This window comes from Seriola aureovittata, chromosome 14 (genome assembly GCF_021018895.1).
Source record: "Seriola aureovittata isolate HTS-2021-v1 ecotype China chromosome 14, ASM2101889v1, whole genome shotgun sequence".
Classification (NCBI taxonomy): domain Eukaryota; kingdom Metazoa; phylum Chordata; class Actinopteri; order Carangiformes; family Carangidae; genus Seriola; species Seriola aureovittata.
The window spans coordinates 7,651,163-7,663,009 of NC_079377.1; positions in this window are offsets into that span (position 1 = coordinate 7,651,163).

Genomic DNA, 11,847 nt, shown 5'->3' on the forward strand with positions numbered 1-11,847 from the left:
TTTACTCACCCATTAAACATGAGCCATGAAACATGAGACAATTAGTCATCCACAAAGAGCTTAGATAGAAGTGTACTCAGGAGAAAAGCTGGGTAAATAGGATTGAAATATTTAACAATAACAGCCTCGTAACTACAAGGTTGCAAAAAATGTCATAAAATTTTCAGAAATATGCCATGCACTGACAACTGTCGAAAGGCAGCTCGGAAAATCGGGAGCTTATTTGTGTGTAGATCTTGCGGAGTGCTGCCAGCCTTCATGAATAACACAATAAAACAGTCAAACAGCGCCGCAGAAAACTTTCAAGTTTCCAAATGTTTGAAAAATGGGACTTCTTTTGCAAGAAGAATCCCGAGGAATCGGATCCTTGGATATCAATCTCTGTCTGTGTGATACAGACACTGATGACAGAGGAGTTGATCACTAGCCTAGGGTGGGGTCCATGCATATTTGTCTGCAGTTCTACAGTAAATGCTGCTGTCTCCACCCAAACTCAAACCACTCCACAGACTTGTCTCTCTTCCCGAGCTGTCTGCAGACATCAAGTCTACCATATTGTACACACTGCGTTTACCTTCGTTCCATCAACCGTTTCCACAAGACAGGACCACGAGGAGCCTCGACTAATGAGAAAACAACATGTATGTAATCAGCTCGAGAGAACGGGGGGAATTCTGTAAACCTCAGTAAAGCTATCGCTGGCGGAGGCTGCTCATGATACAGGCTTGTCAGTTTCTGCCAGCTGGCACAAGCACCCTGGCAAAACCATGCCTGGTGGTTAATGGATCATAAAGGTTTGCTGGGAGCCGCTTCACAGCTCGAGTTGATTTAGCAATGTAACACAAACCCATTAGTGCTGCGTTGCTGTGTAAGCGAGCATGGCATTTAGTCTCCATGCTCCATGCAGGCTCCATGCAGCAAAACACAGTCTTACAGCCCTCGTAAATCATCAGGTCTGGGCAACTTGCACAAAAAGGCAGTTACACATTTCATCAAAAGAAATGATACAGCTTATCACATAATCACTGTAAAATTATTGGCATGCCTAAAGCAATTATTTTCAACTGGTTCATGTTAAACTGTAGGAGCAATTTCCTAACCATTCTGTCCACAAAAACGATCCATTAAATTCAGAATGATGCCAGTGTTTGTAAATTGTTATAAGGAGAAGTGCACTGTCTTCACCCTTCTTTAGAAAAGCGGCTGCATTGTTTGGCCTCCTATTCTCAAAGCACTCCACACGCATCCTTTGTTAACAATACTGCGTGTCAAGGTTGGATTAAAAGGTGAATGTATTATTAATGTGGAAAGGAAGGTTCATGCTTACCTTAACACAAAAAGGTCCTAGAGCATCATTATTCCAGCTGCGTACAGTTAAAGTGAAGACATTAGTGGATGCTCACTTTCTCTGTTTGAAGATAAGTGACACACTGTAGATAGTATGTTGGCATGAGGACAAGCCTGGCTGGCTGACAGGAAGGGATTAAACAGTATTAAGAGTGTCCAGATGCAGGGCCACATGCACAGTCGTTCAAACTAATACTATGACATACTGACACACTGGGCTGGGGGATAAACAATGATCACAACCATCATCATCATTATCTCATCATTCAGCACCAGCACCCATCGTGACTGTATCACATGAGTGTTTGCGTTCCGTGTGTTCACAAATCAATACATGTAAATGAAGATAATTAAATGCTAGCTACTGTATGGTAGTTAATGCTAACAGTGAAATCTCTGTTTTTACACATGCGCCTTTGTACCCGTTTCCTTGCCTGTAGCGCTGCTGTTTAAAGCTGATTATAATCGGCCAGATGGACCCCAGTGCCCAGGGTCTGTCTGTGCTACAACTCCTCCCCCAGCGAATGAGACACATCTGTATGAGTGGCTGACAAAGAGCCACAAACTGGGTCATGTCTGTATGTAAGATAATAGGTGAGATTTTGTGAGTGTAGTGTGTGTTTTTTCAGATGTATGCATCATGATCATTGCTGTGGAACTATTAGTGTGATTACAGGTTAATCAACGCAAAACCCCACACAATGACACCCACAAGATGATTTAGTTTTCCTCTGTGGCTCATTCGAATATCATTTTTCTATATATTGTACATTTCCTCTGAGGTCATTATAGGAAAGCAGGGAGTTTATGAACCTGCAGTGTGGTTACAAAGGCCAGAAATTCCCCAGTCGCAGCTCCGGGGCCAGCCCTGCTCCCTGGACGGCCTCCCCTGGAAGTCTCCTGTGACCCTTCAGACTTTCCATAAATCTGTTGAGTGATTGCGGTGGTCAATTAACACTCTGTGAATTGCTCCTGGTGGAGAGAACGGTCACATCCGTAACAGCAAGAAACTAAAGCCTCGGGTTCACTCTGAGTTCTGCAATAATAACATAGTGGACCTGGTACAATAAAAAATGGGTTGAGGGCCCAAAAGCATAATAGCAGCTATTGTGCTGGTGGTCACACAGTCACTCAAGTGCAGTATTCAGGAAGGCCATTTCATTACATCCAATAGAGCCTCAATCATGTGTAAAATTTGCAGTTTGAATGGGCTTGCTATCATATCAATCATCAGTGGGCTATGGTGAAGGCTAATGGAGGCCCTTTCTTCCTGCTGACTCTTTGTGTTTTTTTTTTGTTCCCAGTTACTGTATCAGAGTTTGGCTTAATTTAGCCTTTTTTAATCAAGACGGGACTTTCAGTCATTATTGTTGTGCTGAAACAGATTGCTTACACCAATATGTTTCCTCAACATTAGAACAAATTGCGTTTGATGTTAAATACAGCAGTAGAGACCCACTAATAATTTGTTTATTTTTCAGGTCCCGAGTTTGGACAACAGCACTGGCCCTGTTAAACACAGAAACTACAACATTTAGAAGAACCTTCCATTTGAATTATGAAGTAGTTTTTAAGTGCTGCTAGTAATGGCCATCTGTCCAAAATTAAATATCTCAAGTGCGGAATGGATTGCTCTGATATTTTCTCATATTTATCTCACGATATTTTCAACACTTGTGGTTCTCAGATGATGTGTCTTAATAACTTTGGTGATCCCCTGACTTTTTCCGGTGCCACCATGTGGTTTTGAGTGAAATGTCTTCTATTGGATTGATTACCATAAAATTAGGTACAGACACTCATGTCCCCGTCAGGATGAAATGTAATAACTTTGGAAATCCCTAAACCTTTAGTTCAGCACCATCATCACATGAACATTTTTCATGCAAAACAATTCTAAAAATCACTAAAATATACTTGTTTTTGGTCATTTTCGTATTTCCTATGCTTGAAACAAAGACAGTTTGAAAAGCCTGCCATCACACTCTGTGGTTTTTGCTTGTCTTACATGTGTCAACACAGTGAATCATAGGGATCAGGTTGGACACTTTTGGACAGTCTCTCCCCCATGTATGCACCAAATGTGAAGGATGTAGCTGCGTAAAGAATGAAAAAAAGAGCTCGGGAAGGAAGTCCAGTCCAGTGTTAGAAGGGTGTGTGCGTGCACATTTAATTTGAAGCCAATCGTGGCCCTGCCATGTTCGCGTGCTCCTCCCTCTATCATGGCCCATATCAGGCATGAATGGTGCCACTTTATGAATGCGTATGGGAGTGTGTATTGAAGTAAAGGCTCAGAGGATGCTAACGTTTGAGATTCATTCAGCAGCTGCAGGAAGCAGAAGAATCACCAAAAGGGAAGTGATGCAGTTGGCACAATCAGACTGGTAATTCACAAGGGCTGTTAAAAAAAAAAAAGCTCCCAAACTATTTCATCATCACTTTTAACTGTGTAAATTTCATCGATGCTACAATTAGAAGTTAAATTACTGCAGTGGGGTTTTCTGAGACTTGGCAGATTTTGTTTATTCTGACAATAATACATTTCATGGAGACAAAGGTTTTAAATAAAATGAATAAGAAAGCTTATCTTTTATTGAATACAAAGCCTTTGTTACTGGACTCCAAATGTTCATTAGCCTGGAATGACATCATTTGTGGTCCCACTTTTGGGCGTGTGCTGATGGTTGAACACATTTACTTTGTTTACAGATGTTGTGACTTAGAGTGTGGAAAATAGGTGGTCAGTACCCCCACAAACCCCTTAATTTGCACTTTGTCGGCCTAGTTTTTTATGATGCTGCGAACAATTATATATACAAGGAACATCCCATAAAAGACACTAATATAAACGTTTTATGACTGCAGACAATCTTTTCCCCAGCACAAAGACATCATAGGAAGTAAACACATGATTTCATCATCTATCTTGTAGTATCTCTATAATTGAAATATACACGGTGCAAGGTGTTTGGCAGAAAACCAATAGCTTACACTTACTTTTTCCCAACATGTCGTACAGTGTTTTCTGGCCAGTCCAAGTCTAGTCCAGCTTTGGAGAACCCAGCTGTGGCTTTTGGTCTCTAGTAAAATGTTTTTTTTTGTCTAGACGTCGCACAAAAATAGAAACACTGCATGGATTTAGCTGAGTGTCAACTCTGTCTTACCCACAGGATGAGTGTACTTTCTCATGAGTGGGAAAAAAAAAAGCGCTCTCCCATTCTGTTGTTTGACTTCACAGTTCAACTGACCTGTCAGCTGGAATAGGAATGTTGATACAGCCATAAGGACGGGTGAGATAACAATGATATCTGATCTAGATTTGAAGGCACGCATGGAAGACTGAGCTGAGATATTTATTGAGGGTAAAAAGAGTTATGTTAATTTGTATTGACATATTTAAGCAAAGACAAAGTTCACATAAACTCACAAATAAAGGTTTAAAATGATCGTAAAAAAATAAATAATCCAGTGACATTTTGGAAAGTCGGCACATGTTATCAGAGAACTGGGGCAATTGTAATGTTGCCACATTTTTTTTGTCAACGTGGGAGTATTTTTGCCAAATACAAAATTTACTTAGCTGCGGAACAATAGTTGGAAGAAGAAAGAAGAGAAATGAGCAGACTTTAGTGAGCATTCTCCTTTGCTTCTCCCAGTGATGAAAAGCAGGGAGTGTGTGCATTTGATAAATTGCCCAAAATCTATTATTTTATTGGTCCTTCAGCAGTCTATTTCTTTTAACTGCTCACACACTGTTTGCCCAAAATGCCTCTGTCTTTTGTTTTTCACTAAAATATCAAAGGTTCTAAATGGCTGTGCAATTTACATTTCCAGGTTTCCAGTTTTTTTGCTAAATTTTATTTGAAAGGTGCTTGCCTAGGGAGCTTATGAGTCAGGGTTCAGGAATCCCCTTATTCACTGCTAATGCACAGTGACAAACGGCGAGGATGGATCGGGATCTCCGAACATTCTCCACAGGCTTCATAGAGCAATCAATTTATCACAGGCCTGGTAGAGCAATGCCAAAGCTTTTAACTGCAACACAAGACGCAGTCCGTGCTGCTCACAGGGGGAGAGCATGAAGATTGATGGCCAAGATGAAGCTCTATTATGACTAACCCCACTTGGCGGTTCTCAGACGGTGCCGCCAGGCTGCTTTAACAGTGCAAGTGGTGCTGGTGGAGCAGCATGACCCTGCCAGTGTGAGTGACAGGGAAGACTTGTGAGTGGCACAGCTACATACTGAGGATGTTTTGTGGAGTCTGAATGATCTGATCCTGCATTGTGTTGAACTGCAGTCAACAGACAGTGGCCCGGCTCTGGCAGCGGTCCACGCTAACAAATACCAGCTTTAACTGTGGAGAACAGATAGACTCCACTCTTATTCTGAGTAATGTCTGCCTCTCATTCATTGGGGCGGTGCATGAAAAGTTTTCAGACACCGCGGCCATGCCAGAGGTGACATCACACTATATTTTCTCCTCCTATGAGGCAGTGTGCAGCAGGATGTTAGAGGGTGACAGGACAAAAACCACCTCCTCTTATGAACATGTATGTGTCAACGCCCTTTTTATGTGAGTGGTGTGAGAGTGCGTGTGCCAGTGTGGGCATGGTATTACTTGCGCCAGATTGTATGTGTTTATGATCATGTGTGTTCAGTGTTTGATGATGGTGCAGGTCTGTAAAGTCATTTTCCTCTGCAGCGAAGTTAAATGGGGTAGGGGTGAATTGCTTGAATAAGAAAGAGATTTATTAGTCCACTGAGGCACTATTCTATTTTCTCTGAACTTTTTAAAGAGTTAGAATAACTCATATAAAGGGAGAACATCCAAGAAAGAGCCGAGGATGACAAGGGTTATGCCTAATGTGTTTGCGAATTACATACATTCTGCATTAGAGGATCTAACTTCCCCTAGCTAAGACATATTCTTGCCCCCTTTTTTTTTTTGAGTTTAAATTAGTTTGCTTGTGTTTGCCTCACGCTCAGAGTTAAAGCCTTGATACAATTAAAAGACAAAACGTATACCTTGTTCCACTTATCATGTCCTGTGGCTGCTCAATTAACCTCGTTAGAGATGAAGAATGCGCTGGTGTAGGACATTAAAGAATACTATTATATCCTTATCGTTTTTAAAGCCTATGTAAACCACATGTTTTATTAACTCACTGTTGGCCATGATTGTGATTATACTCCCTTATGCTCCATCCATTGCAAGCTTACTTTTGCCTGAGCCGCTCTGCAGTGTAATTTATATTTCAGCACAGACTGCAGATAAAGACAAGGGCCTTTGTGTCTGTGACAGATGGAATGTAACCTGGAATTAACAGAGCTTCAAATGGCCTAATACAGCTAAATAATTACCCACGATGATTGCAGTTTGTTTAAGCACTAGATAGAGAGTGCTTCAGAGGTCTCATGTTACAAAACACCGTTTTGCATCACGTGCTCTTGTTCAGATCATCACTTAGGCCAGACTTGTGGTAGTCGCTGTGGCTGATATATGGAAACATAAAACAGGCATCACACCTACAACTTCCCCTGCGCAATCAGGGCTCGTCTCTGTGGTCGTCACGGTGGTTGACTTTCAAGTTCATTGTTTTAAATTCCCCTCCTCACTGCACATCATTTAGTTATTAGACAAGGAGGGGAGAGAGTGATGTAGGAAGAGGGAAGATGGGGAAGGAGGAGTATGTTTGTGAGATTTTTTCCCCTCAACTCAGCCTCTCTTCCTTGCCTTTCTGCTACATTCCCTTGTCCTCACTCTGCAGTCTTTAACAGAAGAGGGCTTCAAGGAGAGGCTGGTCGAAGTCAGACAGGGATGGGCCTGAAAGAGCCGTATTGTGAGGTCACATTCTTCCCAAATGCAGGCAGGAGCCAAGTCAGTAGCTGGCGGAATTACCCCCATGAATCATGCCCATTGTGATGCCTACTCAGGATGAGAACATGGAAAGGAATTAGGTATGGCAGAGCCTTATCAGCTTCCCATTCGGAACCGGCCGGCAGCTCGGTGCGAGCGCACTGGACAGCCTTTCCCATCCTTGCTCATGCAGAGTGTCCGCGAATGAGGAATTCCTCCACTGCCATGTGTTGTTACTTAAGGGTGTGCTGCAGCCAAGTTACTGCGCACTTTTCCATCCACGCCCATCCTCCTGTCTGTGCACTTCCTTCCCTCCCATTTACCCAGAGATCTTTGTGGTAGGTCCTGGAGTTCAGGCAATATTAGGTTGCACCTCTTAAAACATGTCAGGCTTTGCGGTGAAAATTAAAGAATGGAAAAATGATGAAATGTAACATTTTGCTTAAGGCTTTTTTCACTTTCAAACTGTTAGAAAAGGGAGAGAAGATGAGACTGATGGAAACACATTTGACAACTTTTATCATACTGGGCTTATTTTTAATGTACAGTCAAATTTTTTCCTCTTAAACAGCTCTCTGCAGAGTCTGTGTTAAGTGGTATGTCTTGGGTGGCATCTTTGGTTTTGAGATCAACCAGTTGTCTCACCAGCAAAGTGAAGATGATGTGAGAAACAAAATATTTTCACAGCCGAATTTATTCTATCTTTATTTCACCCCAACTTTCCATTTGACTCAAATCATGAGCTGCTGTTTGCAAAGACCAGAAATCCCCCTTTTCTTTGCTCTTTGTGTCTTGGGGTGAGAGATTCCTACATGATATGACAAATGAAGTAAATTTCATGGTGAACAAAGAAACGTGTTTGTCATTTTTTGTCAAGGAGGATGAAAGAAATACGCATCAAGAGTGAACCGCTGTAATAAAAAACACTCACACAGTGTAGGCATGCATTCTCACTCAAAAATAACCCTCTGGTGATTTGAATGGAAAGTGCCAGGATAAATGAGTCTGCTGCATAAAGAATGCTATGCGGCTATCGAGCCTTACATGACTCCAGCTAAAGGTTTTAGCCCTCTGGGATTTAGTGATGGATGGTAAACAATCCTGAATCGTACTGGAGCTTGTATGAATGAGGTAATAGCAGAGAGAGAGGACAATAGACTGTGCCAGGAAGTCTCATGTCAGCATTTTCAACTGTCTATGAGAACAAAAGAGAGAGAAAATATTATAATCTTACTTCATGAGTCTAATGATGCTCTATCTGTTTATGTGGCTGCGTGTGTGAAGCTTCTATCATCACCAGGCGGGACGGGACAGGGTGTGGACAGGAGTCACCCCCTCCACCCTTGCCCAGCCCCTCCTCCCAGCACTCTCTGCCTGGGAAGGGCAGGACGGGTGGGGCTGGCAGAGCATGTGAGGGCCCCCATACCTCATAAGGGCATGACACAAGCACTGCATACATCCGGGGAGTGAAGTCTTTGTCATAACACAGCTCTCCGCAAAATAAAATAAACATACGAAAGGCAGAAAGGAGAGGGTGGGGAGAGATAAGGACAGGGAGCCAGTGGGAGCAGGTAGGAGGAGGAGAGAAAAGTTGTGCAAGACAAAGAAAGGGAGTGCTGGAGAAAGGTGGCGCATGAAACAAAGCGACAAGCCCCCCCAAGTTGATTACTATTGAGTAAGCCCCGAGTCCATTAGCCCAAATAACATCCAGGTGCTGCTGTGGCTACGGTGGCTTTTTTCACTGGGGTGTAAACGACCTGCTCCTTTTCATGCTCCAACACGGGAGGCCGGGAAACAGGCCAGACAAGCGCCATGTCTCCTTGGGCAATTCCTCTCTCCTTCTCCCCTCCATCACCTGAGTCCCACCAGGATTCCCGCTGCTCCATGAGACATGTTCTGTTCATCTGCTACCATGGACATCAACCGACAAACTTTGCCGCTCTCTGATCTGTGTGTGTGTGTGTGTGTGTGTGTTGAATGTGTGTGTCTTCTCTCCCTGGGTGAGACCTCCCTCCATTAAGCATTACAGTTCCCTTCCCACAACTGAGCCGGGGGGCCCCTAGGCTTGCACTAAACACGCTTTCTTCTTCGTGAGTTTAATGAGGAATAGGAGAAAGAGAGGGAGAAAGAATGCTTGGCAGGAAAAAAAAAAGGTGGAGGGATTTTTCAAAACAGCCACAGAGGATTTATTTGACAGAGGGAGAAAGGAGAGAGAGGGAGAGTCAAGAGACGTTCTGGATGTGGAGACAAATATGTGTGCATGGAACCGCATAACACCCATGTTACCTCTCATTACCTCCAGATAAGCAGCAGTATGCCACAGCTGGCTGCTGTCTCTCAGTAATGACCACTATACTACAAATTAGTGGCTGTGGCCAAGCCAGTCTCTTTAGCTATTAGGCCTGGACTCTGCATCCTCAGGATCTGTGTTTCACAAAAAACAAGCTTGAGTGTTTGTCATTACACTACCCATTTGACGCCACTAGTTACTCAGGCCATAAAGTCCCCTTTATTCTCATTCTCGGAGTTGTGAAGTTAACATAACTGGATTGCAGCAATCTGGTTACAAAACATTACAAGTTTAATTCATTAGATACAGAATCAGAATCACCTATATTTGCGTTTTGCAAGTACACATATACAGGCAATGTGACTTGACACTGCTTGTGACTGAACATGACAACATTAGTGCCGAGGGGACAGTGCAACTACATTGTTGCATTTGATACACCATATAACATGTCACCGTGGGATAAGGTGATAGTAGTATTACAGAAGTTACATGCTGTATATGACAACAGGTAGTTATTACCGTATAAACATAGAGAGGGATTACAAATTAAAGGAAAAAGCAACATGTAGTGTCTTAGTAAGGTGTTGGGCCACCGTGAGCCTCCAGAGCAGCTTCCATTGACCATTGCCATGTCTCTGGCGCTCTACAGGAGGGATAAACCCCATTTTTCTAAATGATATATCCTCATTTTTGGGGGAATTTTAAGCTTCAATTGATAGTCATACTATATAACTATTGAGGAGAGAAAGACGGGGAATGACAAATGGTCAGCGGCCAGTGACTTAAAAGTTGAGCTTCAGAGGTCATTTTCCCCTTGAAACGGCAGTTGAAAAAAGAGTCTCACCTCAAGGTTGATTTAGTAGCTGTTCTTGACCTTTCAGTTGTATTACATGATAATCATCAGCTGATGTCTCTTCATGGTTTGCGAACATAGTCGGAACAAAAACATATACAGTATCTGGTCTCAATTTGCGTCGTAGCACTGGAACCTTCATGAACTTATACAGTGTGACCATAAAGTAGAAGAAAGACAATAAACAATAAATAAATGGCTACTGAATACTCTGTAGAGGGTTTTGGGTGTATATTCAGGTGACTGTACATGGAGGTCCTCAGTGACTCCATCTTTCACCATTGCCCTCATGTCTCCATTATTCGTTTCTGGGGTGTGTATTGTGCTTGTCAAAACAAGAAGTTCAATGGTCCTGCGAGCCTCCCCTCCTTCTCATCGCTATATTTGCACTGATTGCTGCTGCTTTGTGTCCCCTGTTTACCTCTCTTGCTCCCAGCAGCGCTTCACCTCTGGTTGGCCCTTCCTTGTAAAACAGTTTTGTGTTGTAGTACGAGCTCTGTGTCATCCTGTTTCCAATCCCTACGAGGATTTCTGTGAAACATTCACTCAGCTGGGATACAAGCAGTTACAGGAGGCTGCATTGGGGACAAACCAGGCAGAAAATCCACTCATCCCTGAGGTGACCATTAAATGTGGTATGTTGACATGATATAGGACTGGGTGGTGTTTGAGGTGAGGCGGCCTCATCAGTAGTCTCAACTCACAGTCCTGAGGATTTCAGCCTGAAAACACCATGACAAGGGAACAAAGCCAAAGCTCTGATCCTTAAGCTCCATAATGACTGGGTGCATGTCATCCATAGGGACTGATCTCATTTATGTTTGCAGCGTTTAGGTCTGTGATCCTTATGCTCTCGACTGCGCTCTATAGTAGCGCTGGGTACAATATCAAGCATTGTTGAAGGAGCGTCTGGAATCTGTCCAGCTTCATTATCGCTACTATACAGATATGAGAAGAAGGGTGTATCTAGATTTGTGAGCACACTGAGTGAAATGTGCCAGCACAGTGTTGGGTGGAGATCACACAGGTGAAAGTAGAAATACAAGCGAACATGTGTGTGTGCATGCCACGTGTGTTTGTTCATATGTTTGTACGTGCCACTGTTTCAAAGTTATGAGTTTGTGTACAGCATGTGCTGTATCTTCTCCTGGAAGCTGCCAGGAGGAGAAGCTGTGTCAGTGCTGAATAAATGTTTTATGGCCACTTTGACAGATGCTCATACAGGAACTGTTCACACAGAAGCCAAGTACTTGGCATAAACATAGCAAGAGGATAAATCCTAGTTCAAAAGGTTGCTTAACATCGCAGTGAGAGGGTTTTTCTTTTGCAGAGATTGAGAAACACGGTTTGGTATATTTTAAGGAACACCGAATGCTCACTTTAAACAGAAAGCTTGTGAATGAGCAGTTGGTTGAGAGCATGTAGTCATGGAAAAAGCAAACATAAGGACATCACAATGAAGGGAAAATAGTGCATGCAGCCCAGAAATAAGGTGG